Source organism: Musca vetustissima, unplaced genomic scaffold, assembly GCF_032173495.1.
Source record: "Musca vetustissima isolate MV318-11 ecotype Yass unplaced genomic scaffold, APGP_CSIRO_Mvet_v1 utg30844, whole genome shotgun sequence".
Classification (NCBI taxonomy): Eukaryota; Metazoa; Arthropoda; class Insecta; order Diptera; family Muscidae; genus Musca; species Musca vetustissima.
In genome coordinates, this window is record NW_026874528.1 from 58,845 (window position 1) to 78,313 (window position 19,469).

Here is a 19,469-nt window from a genome sequence, read left to right on the forward strand (position 1 = left end):
GGAACGATATGCCAAATTTCGTGCAAATCGAAAGATATATAGGGTCTGTGGTGCATCTTTTACATTAAATCGGACGAAAATATATATGGGGGCTATATCTAAATCTGAACCGATTTTTACGAAACTTAACACACATCATTCTATACTCAATTCAGTATGCTGTGCCAAATTTTGTGCAAATCGAAAGATATATAGGGACTTTGGTCCACCATTTACCTTATATCGGATGAAAATATATATGGAGCTATATCTAAATCTGAACCGATTTTCACGAAACTTAGCACATATCATTCTAGGCTAAATTCAGTACGCTGTGCCAAATTTCGTGCAAATCAAAAGATATATAGGAACCTTGGTGCACTATTTACATGAAATTGGACGAAAATATATATGGGAGCTATATCTAAATCTGAACCGATTTTCCCAATTTCAATAGGGTCCTTGGGCCAAATAAGTGACCTATGCCAAATTTCATCCAATTCGGATCATAAATGCGACCTGTATGTAGGGTATAAGAATTCGGAATACTTTGGATATTTTATAAAAATATATAGTCTTCAAAAATACGCCCTTTGTCTTCTTCCCTATTATAATACCTGTCTCACCATTTTTGCATCGCACCGTGTCCTCATATTTACGTAAGACTCATACAAATTATTAAATTATCAATTTACAGAAAAAGAAACTTTCTTAATTGTCGATGTGACATTTAAAATGATGCCAAAAGACGAATGTCCATCCTGCACCCCTGCCACGCAAATCTCAAAAGGTATTTAGCAAATCCACCTCCCTCTCTTAAGAAAATATTCAACACAATTAATAATAATTATTAGACTAAATTCAAAAATACCAAGAAAAACAAACTAAATGAGAAAAATAATCTGTCCGGCATGGACTATAAATTGTTCGGAGCAGCGCAAAAAAAGAAAATCTACACAAAAACCATTTTTCAAATGAAAATTACAATAATAAATAATACACTCATAATTAAAATAATAACAGCAACAATTCATTTCTGGTTAATTAAATTTGAAACTAAAAATTACAACAACAAGAAAAATTAAAACAACAAATAGAATAGACAAAACACTCACTCATTCCTCAGCGGATAGGGATTATCGATAACATAACAATCATCATCAAAACTTGACGCTTGTGTAATATCATCTGTGGTATCGGCTTCATCGTCGGGTACACAACCCTCCACCAATAATTGCGGATCATTCTCCAGATTATCCTCTAATAAATCTTGATAATTGGTGTCCTCATCATCACCGTCATCATCCTCGTCATCGGTGAAATGATGACTAGTCGGTGCATCATCCCCGTTGTTGTTATACTCATCCAATGGAAATCTATATTCCGCAATCATGGAATCAATTAGGGTACAATCTTCCAAATCTTCGTGTAGTGTATCATCATCATGAGGACGACGGACATCCAACGAGGAGGAGTTAGAGGGCGGTAATTTATCTATACCGGCAAAAAATTGAGCAGATTGGCTACGTTGTCGTTGAGTGAATTGTGCAAGGAATTGGGAGGAGGAGGATGTTGGTCCTGCTTGCGGGTTATCCTTTGAGGCAGATTGTGTAGGTGCAGGTTGCTGCTGATGTGGCTGAGGATATTGAAATTTTATTGCATCTACCGAATAACTTCGTTTGCCACTTGTCTTCTTGTCACGTTTGGCCAGGCCATTACCACTAGCATGGGGTTTCAGCGGCAGCGTATCATCACCACTGCTACTAATACCCGTTCTAATACCTTTGGCTAATGACACATCCGTGGTAAAGGTTGCAAATTCATCGGAAACATCATCACCCGCAACATAAATATCCGCAATTACATCATTGGCAATATTTTGCTGGGATGAAAAGGAATTGCGTCGTGTTGACATTGTTGCCGATTGTGGTAAATCCATAATGATGATGTCGATGATGATGATGGTGATAATAATAATACTGGGATGTTGTCCTTAGAGCAGGATTATTTACTTGTGTGTGGTTTCGATTTTATATAAATAGTTCTTCTTCTTTATTTTTTAGTTTAAGAATAGTCAATGGTCACTTATTTTTAAAGCTTTGTCACGTTTTTGTTATTATCACTGCTAGAAGATTTTCCATTACGAATGATAGGATAATTCAGGGGAAAGGGACATTTTTTTGGTGCAGAAGGATGGATATTCAGAAAGTACGACCGAGAGAATATATTTTAAAGGCGTTGGTAAAAATATATTTAAGGCTATTAAAAAGGCGCGGATTTTTTTAAAAATATGTTTTCAAAATTTAAGGTGTGGATTTTGTAAAAATATTTAAAAAAAATATATTTTCAAGGCGTAGATTTTTTAAAAATATTTTTCAAGGCATAGATTAAAAAAAAAACTTCAAGGAGTAGATTTTTTTTAAATATTTTTTCAAGGCGTAAATATTTTTAAAATTTTTTTCATGGCATCGATTTTTTTAAAACATTTTTTCAAGGCGTCGTTTTTTTTAATATTTTTTCAATGCGTAGATTTTTTTAAATATTTTTTCAAGGCGTCGATTTTTTTTAAATATATTTTCAATGCGTAGATTTTTTTTTAAATATTTTTTCAAGGCGTAGATTTTCAGAAATAAAGAAAGAACAAGAAAAACGTGAAAAGCTTCTGGTATCAAATAGTGGCGTTGAAGAAGATACCCCAGAACCAATAAGAGATGATGGTATAGAGTGTATACCACCTAGCCAAGATGAGGTCATAAAAGCGATTAATCGGCTCAAGAACAATAAACCAGCAGGAGCCGATGGGTTACCAGCCGAACTATTCAAGACTGGTGGCCAGATGCTGGTCAGGAGCATGCACCAGCTAATTAGTACAATTTGGATAGAGGAATGCATGCCCAATGATTGGAACCTCAGCATCCTGTGTCCCGAGCACAAAAAAGGAGACAAGACGATATGTGCCAACTATAGAGGAATAAGTCTTCTTCCCATGGCATATAAAGTGCTATCCAGCGTACTGTGTGAACGCTTGAAGCCAATGGTCAATGACATTATTGGACCATACCAATATGGCTTCAGACCTGGCAAATCCACCATTGACCAGATTTTAACTCTGCGACAAAGACCCACGGAAATGACCCACGAAAAACACATCGGCACATTTCATCTATTCGTCGACTATAAAGCCGCATTCGACAGCCCTATCCGTTCAGAGGTGTTTAAAGCCATGTCTGCGTTTGGCATTGCTCCAAAATTAATTCGGCAATGCAGGATAACTTTAACTGGCACAAGATCAGCAGTTAAAGTCGGAAAGGACCTCTTGGAGCCCTTTAATACAGAACGAGGATTCAGACAAGGTGACAATTTGTAGTGTGACCTGTTCAACATCCTGCTGGAAAATGTCATGCGAGAAGCAAAATTGATTGTATCAACGCGCAAGACGTCCAGTAGACTCGGACCAACTGTGGAACTTGAGAACTACAGCTTCGAGGTAGTCAAAGATTTTATATACCTTGATACCGCCATAAATAAAACGAATGACATCAGTTTTGAAATTCGGAGAAAGATTGTGATGGCCAACAGATGCTACTATGGTGTGAGCAAACAACTCAAAAGCAAGGCCACCTCCCGCCAGACCCAACTCACACTCTACAAGACGCTGATACTACCTGTGCTGTTATACGGATCTGAAGCATGGGTACTTACGCAAACAGATGAGGCAGCTCTTGGAGTGTTTGAGAGAAAAATTCTCCGAAAGATCTATGGACCGATCTGCGTTGACGGTGAATATCGCCGTCGAATGAACCATGAGTTATACCAGCTATTCTCGGACATCGACATTGTTAGACGTATTGAGCTGCAGTGACTACCCTACCTAGATGCTCCAGCCCAGAAGGCATATAAAAGTGAACCACTTCGCGCAGAACGGGAAGGCCAAGAATACGTTGGAAAGATAAAGTCGAAGACAATATCGCCGAAAATGGTCTTTCAAATTGGAAAAACTGCGCAAAAGACCGACTCCCCTGGAAATCTTTTCTAAGCTCGGCTTATGGAATGTCAGTTCTGTCACAAGCCAGCTAAATAAGTAAGATTTTTTAAAATATGTTTTCAAGGCGTAGATTTTTTTTTAAATATTTTTTCAAGGCGGCGATTTATTAAAAATATTTTTTAAGGCTTAGATTTTTTAACAATATTTTTTCAAGGCGAAGATTTTTTAAAAATATTTTTTCAAGGCGTAGATTTTTTAAAAATATTTTTTCAAGGTGTAGATTTTTTAAAAATATTTTTTCAATGCGTAGATTTTTTAAAAATATTTTTTCAAGGTGTAGATTTTTTAAAAATATATTTTCAAGGCGTAGATTTTTTAAAAATAATTTTTCAAATGTTTTTAAATTTGTACGTGGCATAGAAGCGTATACATAATGACAGAACTTATACGCACTATTGTCCTATAATTTTATTGTTATATTTTTAAGCCAAAATTGTCGCAACAAAATTTGAAATGCGGAATTTTAACTCTAAATCTTTGTAGATGCGTGGATTTATAAAAATAAATTATTGAAAGGATCATTTGTCCTATGTTTTTACTTTAAACACTATAACCCACTTAAAGACCATATTTTTAAGCGGCCATCTGAAGCGTCAATTTTTAAAGTACATTTTTTAAAAGTATCTTAAAATTTGGAGCTAGGATTTTGAAGTAATTTTTACAAGAATTTTAAGCCCCAGATTCTTGTGTTTTTGAAGTAATGCTTTTAAAATGCCATCAAACCTATAAGCGCATTAGTATTTTGAGACCACCTGCCCTAGAAGCCTGAATATTTCAAATAATTTTTGAAGGGTTATAAAAGCTAGAACCGTGATGTTTTCAAGAATAATATATTCAGTTTTAACTTGGTCGTATAAGTAACACCATCATGTATACGCAATGTGGTCCTAAGAGTGATACAACATCACAAAGAAAAACTCATCAAATATCCAGTCTGCAATTACTTGTCCAAAAGTTTTGATATTTACAAGCAAATTTTTAATTAAAATGTCCCGCAACTTTCCTGCTACTACAAGTCAACAATAATTATTTTGTAACCAAATTCGATAAATATTCATCTGCAGTAGTTTACTCTCTCTTTTCTGTAAATCATTCAAAACCAATGAAGGTCACATTGTCTAACTGCCACTGAATCTCAAAATTGGAAATTACAAATGTCGGATGGTTTGATGCGCTGCATTCTTGTTGTTGCTGCTGTTATTCTGCGACTTGCATTTCGATTCGAATGCTGTAAAAGTTTCGCTAAATGAAATAGAAGTTTTGTTTTAGCGGTTTTTGCTTTAACGTGATGAGAATTTCTTTGCGGGGGGTAAACAAAGTGATGGATGATGCGTAGCTGGAACAGAGATAACGACTGATGGCGGTTTTTATTTCGTTGTATATTTTTAGTTTTGTCACGTTTTAAGTTGTTGTAGCTGATGCTAGTGGTGCTGCTGCTGCACCTGTTTGTCGCTGTTGTTGTTAGTTGGATTTTAATATTAAATTTATGGGAATCATTTAAGTGAATAATTTGAAAATGCGTAGCTAGAATAAAAATATAACGTAAATGCGTCAAAGATCTGAGGGAATCTGCTGAACACCCATTCTGTAGTCATTCATAAATTTAATCCATTTTTTTTTAAATATATGTGACCTCTGAAATTTATTGACTGAGTTCGGAGTACCTTAACTACCATCACACCTCTAGTCCGTAGCTCGACTTTGAATTACATGTTTTTTTTATTTTCTGTTAATAACCTCGCCATGAACCACTGTGTTTGTTTCATCTCAAGAGCCGTGGATAAATGTCATTTGTTGTTGAATACTGTCAGATGAATCGTTCCGATACTTTGTTCTGTTCGCTGTGCATCCTCGCCGATGGGTTGAGTTGTCTCTGACATGAATGACAATAACATAAAGTCGTAACGTGTTAGCGATGTGTGTGCGCGTGTAAATGACATTAAATGAATGACAATAACAATGGCGATTTTGTTTGAGTTTTGTTTTTTTCGGTTAAATGATTCCACATGTGATGCGCAGAGTCATTTATAGTATATATTTATTGTTGTTGTTATTTTTAAAGGACATTATCGAATTAAGGTGGTTTAACGAAGCTAAAATTCATGGTCAACAAGTAATAGTGTTAAGTTTGACCTATTATGTATCTAAAGGCAAACATTTGTCAGTCATAGAACAGTGGTGCGTATACGTGTTGTCGTTACGTATAGCACCTAGTGGACATCAAAGAATGTTTGTGGATAAAATATATTTCAATCGGAATTTATTCTACCGACAATCTATTTAACCTAGAATCTAAATATTTTATAAGTAGGACCAGCGACATTGTTTAAGAAACTCTATAGAGCTATTTTATTTATTATAGTCATATATAAAGATCGCTAAATAAATTACAATTCAGGATTTCCCGGACCTAGAGCACATTAGAAAATCCTCACTTCTATAGATGGAATTCTAAACAAAATGTGCGGAAGATTGTTTCTTAAATATATGAAACAAAAACATGAGTATTCTTAATTCGAAAAATATGGTATTTAAATGAACTTAAAAAAAATGTATCCTGTGATTTTATGGACCAGAAAGTGTTGGACAAGTATAGCCGCCATCATATGAAAAAGAAACTCTCGGTCTTTACATTTATATCGACTATATTCATAAATCTGAAGTAATATTTAATATATGCTATTATATTGTCAGTAATCCACATTTAATATATCTGTTTATCTGAAGCGTATAAGTATTGGCGTAAAGTATACGCATTACTTTTAAAGACCCCCACATCCAACAGGAAAACTTGTGTAATCTGATTAAATATTTAAGAGACAACTTCAAAATATTCCGACAGATGGTGATATTAGAATTTAATCATTATGATGGGTTTACAGGATACCTGTATAAATTTAGAACATTTTTCGAGAGATAATTGAGGCGTATAAGTATTGGCATATAATATGCGCAACGTGGGAACAGTAAAATTTGCACTTATTTATGTAAATTTTTGGGATTAAATAATATCCTAATCAAATTTGGCCAACGTTATTTTTACTTCCAAGATCACAACTTTTTGTTCTGAGTCCAAATAATTAAGTGGCAAATTAGTCCTTATGCTGAGCTTCAAATATTCATCAATAAATTAAGAGCATATCTAATGAAAGAATTGAGCCGTATAAGTAATGACGTCAATTATACGCATGATGGGAGCTACTGCTCTGCAATAATAGAAGTAAAAGTTTAAGAGAAAGTACATAGTTATCCAATATCTTAATTTGGCCAAAACTTTCTGGTAGCTCTCACCACATTATAAAAACGGGCCAATTAAAATCTTCCCGAAGTGATATATAGATGGCGACACTATAATTTTATTCTTATGGCGATTTTAACGATTTTGACAGCCTTTTGTTCATGAGAATTAAAGCATTTATAAAGAGATAATTAAGGCGTATAAGTACTGACGTTAATTATACGCATCATGGAGACATATATATATATATATATATATATATTTGGGGTTTAAAATATGCACGTATTCTCGAGATCTCTCCCTTTCTGGAATAAATCTCTCCCTTTCTTGAATAAATTATGAAAAGGAGAAATAATCGATCATTCGTACTAGAAATAATGTATCGAAAAGATTGGGAATCATAATTTCCAAGTGGGAGATTTAAACTGACCAGCTATGAAACTCAATTGGCCGACTTTAACGTTTAGCTTCACTGGTACAATGTACAATTTGATAAATTTAGATGAGTAGATGGTTTAGGATGAGTAGATCGATATCGTACATTTTTGAACAAACCGGATAATCCTTTCTCTCTATTTAAGGTATACTAAATGTTAATGTTTAATGAGGAATGTACCACAGAAAGTTCATCGTTAGACTTCATACTCTAGCTTGACGTATGTACACATAAACTATGACTTTTTGGACAATGTAGACACGACTCTTTGAGGCAATTATCAGAAGTAGTGGTGTGGATTTTATTAACTTCGAACTTCATATAAATTGGGAAAAAATATTAGGATTTGCACAGTTTGGACCTCATCGGCCGCTATTTTCGTGACTTAGCCAGACAAATGGATATTTCCAAATCTACACTAAATTCTCTAAAAAATATATTGGGAAGAATTTTAATTCCTTTACTTCAGTTCTATTAAAATGTATATATCCTGAAGCTATACAAATAATATCAATTGTATATTGACGGCGTATACGTATTGACGTTAATCATACGCATTATTGCTAATGAAATTTTGAGCTATAAACTGAAGTATACATTTAGGAACGTGTAACAATTTTTATAAAATTTATTCAAAGCGAAATATTTAATACGAACGAAAGAGGAGATAAATATATTTTTCTCTTTCGAATCGGGCTTAATAATCAATGTTTTGCTATGAAAAAGAAAACCTGTAGATCCATAACAAATCGGCATGTTTCGCAATTGCTTAAGCGGCTCATAATATTGAGCAATGATGCTTTACAAAGGTCATTGCTTGATAGAATATCCGAAGTTAATTGCAGAGTATCAATGTTGGACATTTGTCATCACTTCAGACAGAGCAGTATTTATTTGAAATCTGATTTTTGTTCTAGTGATGGATATTTGCCCACACACACCTACAATTGCTTCCACGGTATTCCCATGTCTGTGTGCACACTTCAGAAGTACATTAATGGTTCGGAAGTGATCTGGCAGTATTTGTGATGCGATGGGCACTTAGGGTCGAACACTAACCGGTCTCAGTTTTAGAACAATTAGGGCAAAGATAAAGTATGATTTTTATTTAGTATTTCCTTTCGAGTTGAGCTTGATGTTCGAATTTTTTTAATGAATGGGAAAGGCAGGGAGAAGCCACACACTATCTCCTTCATTTGAAGTTTATAAATTTTTTAAATAACGACCTTTAGTGGGGAATGTACTGGCCTTTATCTAAAAGTATAAAACTAATAGGCGTACAAGTAAAGACGTTATTCATGCGCTTTAGTGTAAATGTTTTTTCTCTATTAAGCAAAGTATACATTTTGGAGTGAATATATATTTTAGTACAAATTTTAAACAGCAAAATGTGTTCAAATAATTTTAGATTTGGTTCTCTTTCAACTCGAGCTATGAAAATGTGAGCCATAGAGAACCTGAGTCATATTACGATCAGTCAGACTGACTCACTTGAATCATATAAAAGCCCCGAGTGCCTTTTCAATCGCATCGATGTTTATTTTCCCAATATTCCCTCCTTAAGGCTAAGGATATACAAATAATAGTAATTGTATATTCAGGGCGTATACGTATTGTCGTCAATCATACGCATTATGACAAATAAAATTTGAAGCTATAATGGGAAGTATACATTTGGGAGCGTGTATCAGTTTTGATGCAAATTTTATAAAGCAAAATATGTTACAAAAATCTTAGATTATTTCAATTTTCGATATTAAACCCTTTGTTATAATAATTTATGACCCACCCTAATTTATGTTTTCATGCAAATCATTAAATATGCTAGTAGCGTTTGTGTGTAAATCAATAGTTTCCCCTTTGAGAGAAATTGCGCGACTGTCAAAACATGTTGCTTTGCATGTTAGAAATAAAGTTTAAATATTTTGTTGTTGTTATTTTGAAGATGTTAACATGAAACCTTAGACCAAAAAAGAATTTGCCAAAATGTCAGAAGTCTTTATTTTCAAGAATTTATATTTCAAAAAAGGATTGATCGGGTAAAATTTGTATTCTTCTGGTAATCCAAGTTCCAATCTTGACCGACCTCAGCAAAAAATGTTTAGATGTTTTACTTTCGAGTCGCACTCAGCCAGACTGATGAATTCACTTCGAATGAATGGAACTGAGAATTTAAATCCGATATTTTGAAGACGCCCATTTGTTACGCATCAAAGTTGATTATCCCTCATTTGCTATGGATAGAAAAATAATTGTAAACCTATATCCAAGGCGTATACGTATTGACGTTAATCATACGCATTATAACAAATAACATTTTAATGTGAAGTATACATTTAACAGTGTGTATATTTTTTGATATAAATTGTATACCGGAAAAGATATGTATTGAGGATATACAAAAATCGTATAAGGCGTATAAGTACTGACGTTCATCATACGCATTATGGTAAATGAAATTTGAAGCTATAATGTGCAACATACATTTAGGAGTGTGTATATATTTTGGTACCTATTTTATACATCAAAATATGTGAAATAAATTTTATATTATTTTGATTATTGATATTATCAACCTAATATATGTTTTCACGCAACTCATTAAATGTGTTAGTAGCGTCTGAATGTAAATCAATAGTTTTTCTTTTGAGAACAATTACGATTGCCAAAAGAAGTTGGTTTGCATGTTAGAAATAAAGTTTAAATATTTTTTGTTGTTGTTTTGACAATGTTGACATGAAACCTTAGACCAAAATGGGATTTGCAAAAAAAGTCAGAAGTCATTGCTTTTCAAGAATTTAAATTTCAAAAGTGGATGATGAATTGATCAGGGAAAATGTGTATTCTTCTGGTAATCAAAGTTCCAATATTGACTGACCTCAGGAAAAAATGTTAAAAAAAAATTCACTTTCGAGTCGCAATCGGTCAGAGGTAAGGTAAAAATAATTGTAATCCTATATCCAAGGCGTATACGTATTGACGTTAATCATACGCATTATGGCAAATTACATTTTAACCCGTTGTAGCCCAATGTTGCAGCTAGTAGATATATATTATTTGGATCTAATATGTCAAACCTGATCAAAATATAGAGAATAATTTAAAATGATTTTTCTGTCGATTTTGCATTTGATTTTCTTGATATTGGACCTCTCCCGAATGCAAGGATTTAGCGATGTCAAATTTTGTGCATATCCTATTAAGGATAGTTGAATTAAATCTGTGAACAGAATTTTTTTTTCTAAGATTGCGGAAAAATTCGGGGCTCTAAGGGTTAATGTGAAGTATACATTTAAGAGTGTGTATCCTTTTTGATATCAATTTTATACCGTAAAATATATATTGAGGATATACAAAAATCGTATAAGGCGTATAAGTACTGACGTTAATCATACGCAATATGGTAAATGAAATTTAAGCTGTAATGTATAACATACATTTAGGAGTGTGTATATATTTTGGTACCAATTTTATACATCAAAATATGTGAAATAAATTTTGATATCACCACCCTAATATATGTTTTCACGCAACTCATTAAATGTGCTAGCGACGTATGTAGCACATCAATAATTTTCCTTCTGAGAGAAATTGCGACTGCCAAAAAAAGTTCGTTTGCATGTTAGAAATAAAGTTGAAATATTCTGACGATGTTGACCTTAGACCAAAATAGGATTTCCCTAAATGTCAGAAGTCATTGATTTTCAAGGATTTAAATTGCAATTGAAGTTTGAATTTGTTACTAAAATGAAAAAGTTGCATGTAAAGGCAAATCTAGAGGGAGTGTAGGGAGTGGCCTATATGAAGAATATTCGCAAAATATAAGACAACCCTTTTAGACATTTTTCGTAATCGGTATTGAAAAGAAGGTTTATATATTTTTGTTGAACAAATAATAAACTAGGTACTGACTATGGAAGTGTGCTATAACCGTCTTTTATATTCCAGCCTAACCTTACCTAATTTAAAAATACTTCTCTTGGCTTTCTTTGGTGTTGTACTTCTGGTATAAGAAGTCAATAAATTTGTATGACGCCTATATAGAATGCTATAATCCAGAATAAATATTTATCAACATTTTGTTTTATCGGGTGAAAATTATTAAGTCATTTAAATTCCCTGATAAACATACACACTCCGTTAAGAATTTTTTCAACAGTTTGTTTGTGTGCTATTTTCTTAACTCCATGGCAAATACATTAGTAAGCCAAAAAGTATACATCGTCATTTCTCCGCTTATTTTCTCTCTCGTATTTTCTTCTTTTTGTTTTCGTTTACAAATGGCCTAAATGATTTTACAATCAAGCGGCTGAAGGGCAAACAATAGGGCAAAGTTTTGTAAACATTCAATTGCCAATTGAATTTTTTATTGAAAAGGGCAATTGTCGAGAGTTTGACATCGATCGAAATTAAAAGAGGAAAACAAAATAAAAAAAGTTACAATGAGTTTTCTTTTGCAGCAATTGTAGTAGTAGGTCAGGAAGTGGGAACTAAGAAGGAATGTGGGTCAACGAAATTCGGACAATAATTGTGTTAGGAGTTTCATAGCATTAATAAGTCGTGATGGTAGATTTTTGATTCCTAAAATTTTTTCGAGGTATGTCACCTGAAAATATCAAGGCCCTGATGCAGATATTTCTGATAATTTTCAAATAAAAAAAAGTATTTATTTTCTAAATAAAGAAATTTCACCTCCCTATTTCCCATACCACCCTCCATCCATTTTGAATATTGTGTCACAGGACAATTGCATGGGAAATCTCATCCTCTGACTCAATACTAATAATGAAAATATTCCTATAATTATTGTGTCATGGTTGAGTGGATGTGACTATTGACTATTCTCGAATCATTTTGTTTGTCGATAATTACAAAATGAATGACAATGTGAACAATGGTGTGGTATTCAATAGCTGTGCAATTTCTATGGAATTTCCACACATGCTGTGTCAACAGATGTATTCCCAGCATTGTCTTCTTCGTCGGACAATAGGTAATTAATTAAACTCAATTTCCACTAACGTTGCTGCTAATCGATAATGGCAATAGAAATGAAAAATTAATTATTGATGCAATCAGGAACCATATCTACCACAAGAGGGAAACGAAAAGGAAGAAATCGAAACTAATGGTTTTGAGAAAAAATAATTAAAAAATCATCGAAAAAATTTAAAAATCCAAGCCTATTGAAAGTCCTTGGGTGACGTTGGGGATGATAGATACCAAGCAACGGTAGTACAAAATGAAAAAATTCGCTGTTGGAAGCATATATTTACTATGAAAAAAATTCATTTGCGTACGTCCCTGGTATAGAGTGTATACCACCTAGCCAAGATGAGGTCAGAATAGCAATCAATCGACTGAAGAATAATAAAGCATCAGGTGCCTATGGCTTACACGCCGAACTATTAAAGACTGGTGGTCAGATGCTGGTCACGAGCAGGCACCAGCTGATTAGTACAATTTAGCTAGAGGAATGCATGCCCAATGATTGGAACCCCAGCATCCTGTGTCCCGTGCACAAAAAAGGAGAGAAGGCGATATGCGCCAACTATAGAGGAATAATTCCTTCCTTCTTATCGCAGGTAAAGTGCTATCCAGAGTGTTGTGTGAACGATTAAAGCCAATGGCCAATGACATTATTGAACCATACCAATGCGGCTTCAGACCTGACAAGTCCACCATTGACCAGATTTTCACTCTGCGCTAAAACCTGGAAAAGGCCCATGAAAAAAATACATCGACACATTCTATCCGTTCATAGGTGTTTAAAGTCATGTCTGCGCCTTTGACATTTCTGCAAAATTAATTCGACTATGCAGGATAACTTTGGATGGTACAAGATCAGCAGTTAAAGTAGGAATGGACCTCTCGGAGCCCTTTAATTCCGAACGAGGATTCAGACAAGGTGACAGTTTGTCGTGTGACCTTTTTAACATCCTGCTGGAAAAGGTGATACGAGAGGCAAAGGTACACTCTGTACACTTTGTACACCAAATAACACATGTTATTCGCCTACGCCGATGACATCGATATAATGGGTCGAACATTGCGAGCGGTAACAGTCACCTTTGAACAAATTGAGAAGGAGTCTGCCAAAGTGCGTCTGGCAGTAAACGGCGAGGAGACCAAGCTGATGGTATTATCGCGCAAGACGTCCAGTAGACTCGGACCAACTGTGGAACTTGAGAACTACAGCTTCGAGGTTGTTAAAAATTTTATATACCTTGGTACCCCCATAAATAAAACGAATGACATCAGTTTTGAAATTCGGAGTAGGATAGTGTTAGCCAACAGATGCTACTATGGTCTGAGCAAACAACAACTCATAAGCAAGACCACCTCCCGCCAGTCAATTTCCCACTCTTTACAAGACGCTGATACTACCCGTGCTATTATATGGATGTGAAGCATGGGTACTTACGCAAGCAGATGAGGCAACTCTTGGAGTGTTTGAGAGAAAAATTTCCCGAAAGATATATGCGTCGATCTGCGTTGACGGTGAATATCGCCGTCGAATGAACCATGAGCTGTATCAGCTATTCTCGGACATCGGCATTGTTAGACGTATTGAGCTGCAGCGACAACGTTGGCTAGGTCATGTTGTGAGAATTGATGCAGATGCCCCAGCCCAAAAGGCATATAAAAGCGAACCGTCTGATGGTTCATGCAGAAAGGGAAGTCTACAAAACGAGACGTGAATATGGCTGCGTATTTATGGTTAATACGAGAATAAAAGACCTCGCCTCCAGATTCACTCCAGTAGATGAGCGAATTGCTATAATCCGTATAAAAACGAAGTTCTTCTACATCAGTCTCATCTGCGCCCATGCTCCGCCGGAAGACAAAGATGAACAGACCAAGGACAATTTTTACGAGCGCCTAGAAACTACATATGCCCGCTGGCCTGGCCATAACATTAAAATTCTGCTAGGAGATTTTAATGCAAAAATCGGAAGGGAAAATATTTTTGGTCCCACTGTCGGAAAATTCAGGCTCACCAAAGAAACATCCGACAACGGCATGAGGTTGATTAACTTCGCCACGAATAAGATGGAAAGATCAAGTGGAGGACAACATTGCCGAATATGATCTTTCAAACTAGAAAAACTGCGCGCAAAAGACCGACGCGCCTGGAAATCTTTTTTAAGCTCGGCCTTTGGAACGAAAGTTCTGACACGACCCAGCTAAGTATGTAAGTATTAAAAATATGTTTAAAAAAAAGTTCTTAAAAAATATTTTTAAAAATCCATGTCTTAAAAAAGCCATGGTCCTTGAAAACATATTAAATTTTGATAGTCGGAGAACATTTTTTCTAAATCGATGAAAATTATTTTTCATTAGCTTCGAGCCACTGTGCCTTGTTATATCTAGGCACATCCTTTTTCCCATCGCACACACATACAAATGCGTTGTAATTGCGCTTTAATTTGTATCATTACTAAATACGACGACCTTCAAATCATTTATTGCCAATCAATAATAAATTTATAGGAAGTGCGGGAAATAGAACACACGGAGGGGAGGGGTGAGTAAACAACGAAAACAAAATCAATAAATATCTTGTTACACTGTAACAAAAATTCATAATATTGTAATTTACACTGTGCGGATTTTCACACCACTTCCCCAATGAACTATTTGGAAAATTCTTTTGTTTTCTTTTGTGGTTGTTTTCTTTTTCCGGGGAAATGAAAGAAAAGCGCACAAAAAATATTTACAACAGTAATGCTCACGTTGTGGCATTATATTTCTGTTTTGTCACTCACAACCGCACACATACACGCACACCTTTTTCACTTTTCCGCAGTTAGTCACGTTTCCAAATCTTCAACGGTTATGGTTTATCTCACGTAAGCATAAATGACGACGAAACGGCTATCCATTACGAGACGAGACGTCTTGTTACATCGCCGCAAAAACTATGACACAATAGAAAGGTCTGTTCGCAAAACGTTGCTGTTAAATGCCAATTAAACACTCAACATTTATGTCATTTCAATTTTGTTGTTGTTTTTTTTCAATATTTAATGACGAGCGAACCGTGTACGAGCCATGACTGGCTGGCTGGCCGTCTCCCCGAGAACGTTCATAGCCAAAGAAATTCACTTCAATTTCAATAAAAAAAATCAAGTGCAAAAAAAACAAGAAAAACACTTCAACACTGCCATGAAATCTCCAATGCAATGCTGGCTGGCCGGGTCGTCATTTAGTTTAACACGTTTAGTTTTCAGTTCAGTTTCTGAGTACTGCTGCAAAGAGAACACAGCCGAATGAACATGCCGACAAAAACATCATCAACAACAAAAAAAGTAGCAACAACAACAACAATTTTCAAGGTCTTCTTTTCGAGCAGCAGCAGTAGTAGCATATCGTTAAATATAATGTGCGAGTTTTTATGAGTAGGAAATGTACAAAAACAATAACAACGACAACAAAACATGAAATCTAGGGGAAGGATAACCAAAGGACAATTATATGAGTGGATTTCTAAAAATGCTATTTTAAAGACCAACTATAGGCGTGGATATTTTAAAAATATTTGTTAAGGTTGAACTAGAGGCGTGAATTGTTGGGGCATTCTCATTCATTCGCACAACATGGCCACCGTTGTCGCTGCAGGTCAATACAGCTGACTATGTCGATGTCCGCCTATAAATTGTAAAGCTCGTGTTTCATTCGACGGCGATATTCACCGTCGACGCAGATAAACCCGTAGATCTTTCGCAGAACTTTTCTCTCAAACACCCCAAGAGCTGCCTCATCTGATTGCGCAAGTACCCATGCTTCAGATCCATATAACAGCACGGGTAGTATCAGTGTGTTGTAGTGTGAGTTTGGTCCGGCAGGAGGTGGCCTTGTTTCTAAACTGCTTACTTAGACCACAATCCGTCTCCGAATTTCAAAACTAATGTCGTTCGTTTTATTTATGGCGGTACCAACGTATATAAAATCTTTAACTACCTCGAAGCTGTAGTTCTCAAGTTCCACAGTTGGCCCGAGTCTACTGGACGTCTTGCGCGTTGATACCATCAGCTTGGTCTACTCGCCGTTTACTGCCAGACCCACTTTGGTAGATTCTTTCTCATGTTGTTCAAAGGTGGCTGTTACCGCTCGCAATGTTTTTTTAAGACTCTACCAAGTCGTGGATTTTTCAAATATTTTTTAAGGCTCTTCCTAAGGCGTGGGTTTTTTAAAAGCATTTTTAAGACTCTTTTAAGGCGTGGCATTTTAAAAAAATATTTTTAGGACTCTTAGCTAGTAGCCGATATTTTAAATATGTTTAAGGCTAGTAGTCGATTTTTTTAATTTTTTTGGGGGTTCTTAATTTTTTTCAGAATCCTGAGAAAGGCGTGGGTTTTAAACTATTTTTTTTTAATTTTTTAAGAACTCTAAGCAAAGCGTAGATTTAAATTGATTTAAGGACTTAAAAAACATTAAAAAAATTAAGGCTTTGCGTTGGACCTTCAAAAATTTTAAAAAATCAACGCCTTTTGTTGGACCTTCAATTTTTGTTTTAAAAAATCAACGCCTTGCGTTGGCGATTAACATGTGTTGTGTGGTGTACAGAATGTCATTTCTGTTCACCTTTGCGCCTTTTCCAGCAGGATGTTAAAAAGATCACACGACAAACTGCCACCTTGTCTAAATTGAAGGGCTCCGATAGGTCCTTTCCGACTTTAACTGTTTGTGCCTTGTGCCACTTAAAGTTATCCTGCATAGCCGTATTAATTTTGCGGGAATGGCGAACGTAGACATGCGGCTTTATATTCGACGAATAGGTGGTATGTGTCGATGTGTTTTTCGTAGGTATTTTTCAGGATTTGGCGCAATGTAAAAATCAGGTCTATGGTGGATTTGCCAGGTCTGAAGCCGCATTGGTATGGTCCAATAATGACATTGACCATTGATTTCAATCACTGGATAGCACTTTATATGCGATGGAAAAAAGCTAATTCCTCTATAGTTATCACATATAGTATTGTCTCCTTTTTTTGTGCACGGGACACAGGATGCTGATGTTCCGATCATTGGACATGGATTCCTCTAGCCAAATTGCACAGAACAGCTGGTGCATGCTCCTGACCAGCATCTGACCACCAGTCTTGAATAGTTCGGCTGATAACCCATCGGCTCCTGCTGCTTTATTATTCTTTAGCCGATTGATTGCTGACCTTATCTTGGCTAGGTGGTATACACTCTATACAATCATTTCTCATTGGTTCTGGGGTATCTTCTTCACCGCCACTATTTTATACCGGAAGCTTTTCAAAATGCTCCTTCCAGATCCTCAACACGGTGTCTGTATCTTTCACCAGGCTTCCTTGTTCATCTCTACAGGAGGATGCAGGCTACCAAGCCTTCGATTTGGTGTTTTACTCTTTGGTAAAATTTCCGGACTTCATTCGGACTCCAGTATATCTCGATTTGCTCACGCTCACGTTCTTCTTGTTCTTTCTTCTTTTTTTCTGAAAACACGTTTCTCCTTTTCTCCCGATAATTCTCCATTACATTACGTGTTGCTACTGTCTGCAGGGTTGCTGAGTTGCCTGCATTAGCATTACGACACTCCTGATCGTGCTTTCTTGGTGGTGGTTTTTGGTACCCAAGTGTTGCTTTTGCTGCAGCAATTGTGCTTCTATACTAATATTGGGACAAGAAGTACTTTCGTCAATCAGCTGCGTAAGTTGAGCGGAGTAGGCCTTGGCTACTTGTTGTGTTTGCAGCTTTTCGACGTCAAGTTTCCGTGTTGTGTTAGATCGCACCTTTGCTGCAACATTAAGACGAGTGCGAACCTTGTCTGCTACAAGGTAGTGGTCCGAATCGATATTCGTTCCTCGGATCGATCGAACATCTAATACTAATACTCTCGTTGCTTGATCAGAAGAAATCCAGGTTGCCTTGTGTATATCGAGATGCTTTAAGCTGGTGCTGCTAACTACCACGTTTTTTTCTGCCGCTAAGTCAATCAACCCAATGCCGTTGTCGGATGTTTCTTCATGAAACCTGAATTTTCCAACGGTGGGGCCAAAGATATTTTCTCTTCCGATTTTTGCATTAAAATCTCCTAGCAGAATTTTAATATCATGACCAGAGCAGGGGTCATATGCTGTTTCTAGTAAAATATGTCTTTGGTCTGCTCATCTTTGTCTTCGGTCGGAGCATGGGCGCCAAAAAAGACTGCTGTAGAAGAACTCCGATTTTATACGGATCATATCAATTCGCTCATCTACTGGAGTGAATCAGGAGACGAGGTCTTTTATTATCCTATTAACCATAAATCCGCAGCCAAATTCATGTCTCGTTTCATGGCATCTATAATACAGGGCTACGTAATCGTCTGATTTACTTACGCCTGTCCCTGTCCATCGCATTTCCTGTAAGACAATAATATCGGCTTTGTTCTTCTTGAGTACATCCGCCAAAGCGAAAACTGCGTCTGTTCTGTACAACGTGCGCACATTCCAAGTGTAGATTCGCAGATCGTGGTCATTTATACGTTTGCGGGGATCGTCATCATTAGGTGGGTTTGGTTTTCTTTTTCCTTGCTTTTTCATAGTTGGAGGGGTTTTCCGAGTGTGGGCAACTGACCCGACGCCTCAACCCATTTTTTCTGTAGTCCTTATGGGTGAACTCTCGGCACATATCAGCTTACTATTTCAACGAGTGATGCAAATAGCTACCCCAGATGACATCGCTGGGAGGTCAGTGTCCACAATTGAGATGAAAGAGGGACCAAGATAAACCTGTACTTTGCCACGTTAAAGCCA

The 19,469-nt window shown here is 36.0% G+C and overlaps 1 protein-coding gene across 3 annotated transcripts in view; it reads right to left on the bottom strand.

Moving 5' to 3' along the window:
* Positions 1–19,469, bottom strand: part of LOC133334261 (cytosolic purine 5'-nucleotidase-like) — a 114,342-nt gene that overhangs the window by 32,924 nt on the left and 61,949 nt on the right. The window contains exon 1 of one of the 3 annotated variants that reach the window (XM_061542568.1): positions 1,095–1,164. The exons of the other annotated variants lie outside the window; for them this stretch is intronic. The gene's annotated coding sequence lies outside the window, so the exon portion shown is untranslated. Of the gene's footprint in view, positions 1–1,094; positions 1,165–19,469 lie in introns of those variants that run through there. 3 annotated transcript variants of the gene reach the window in all.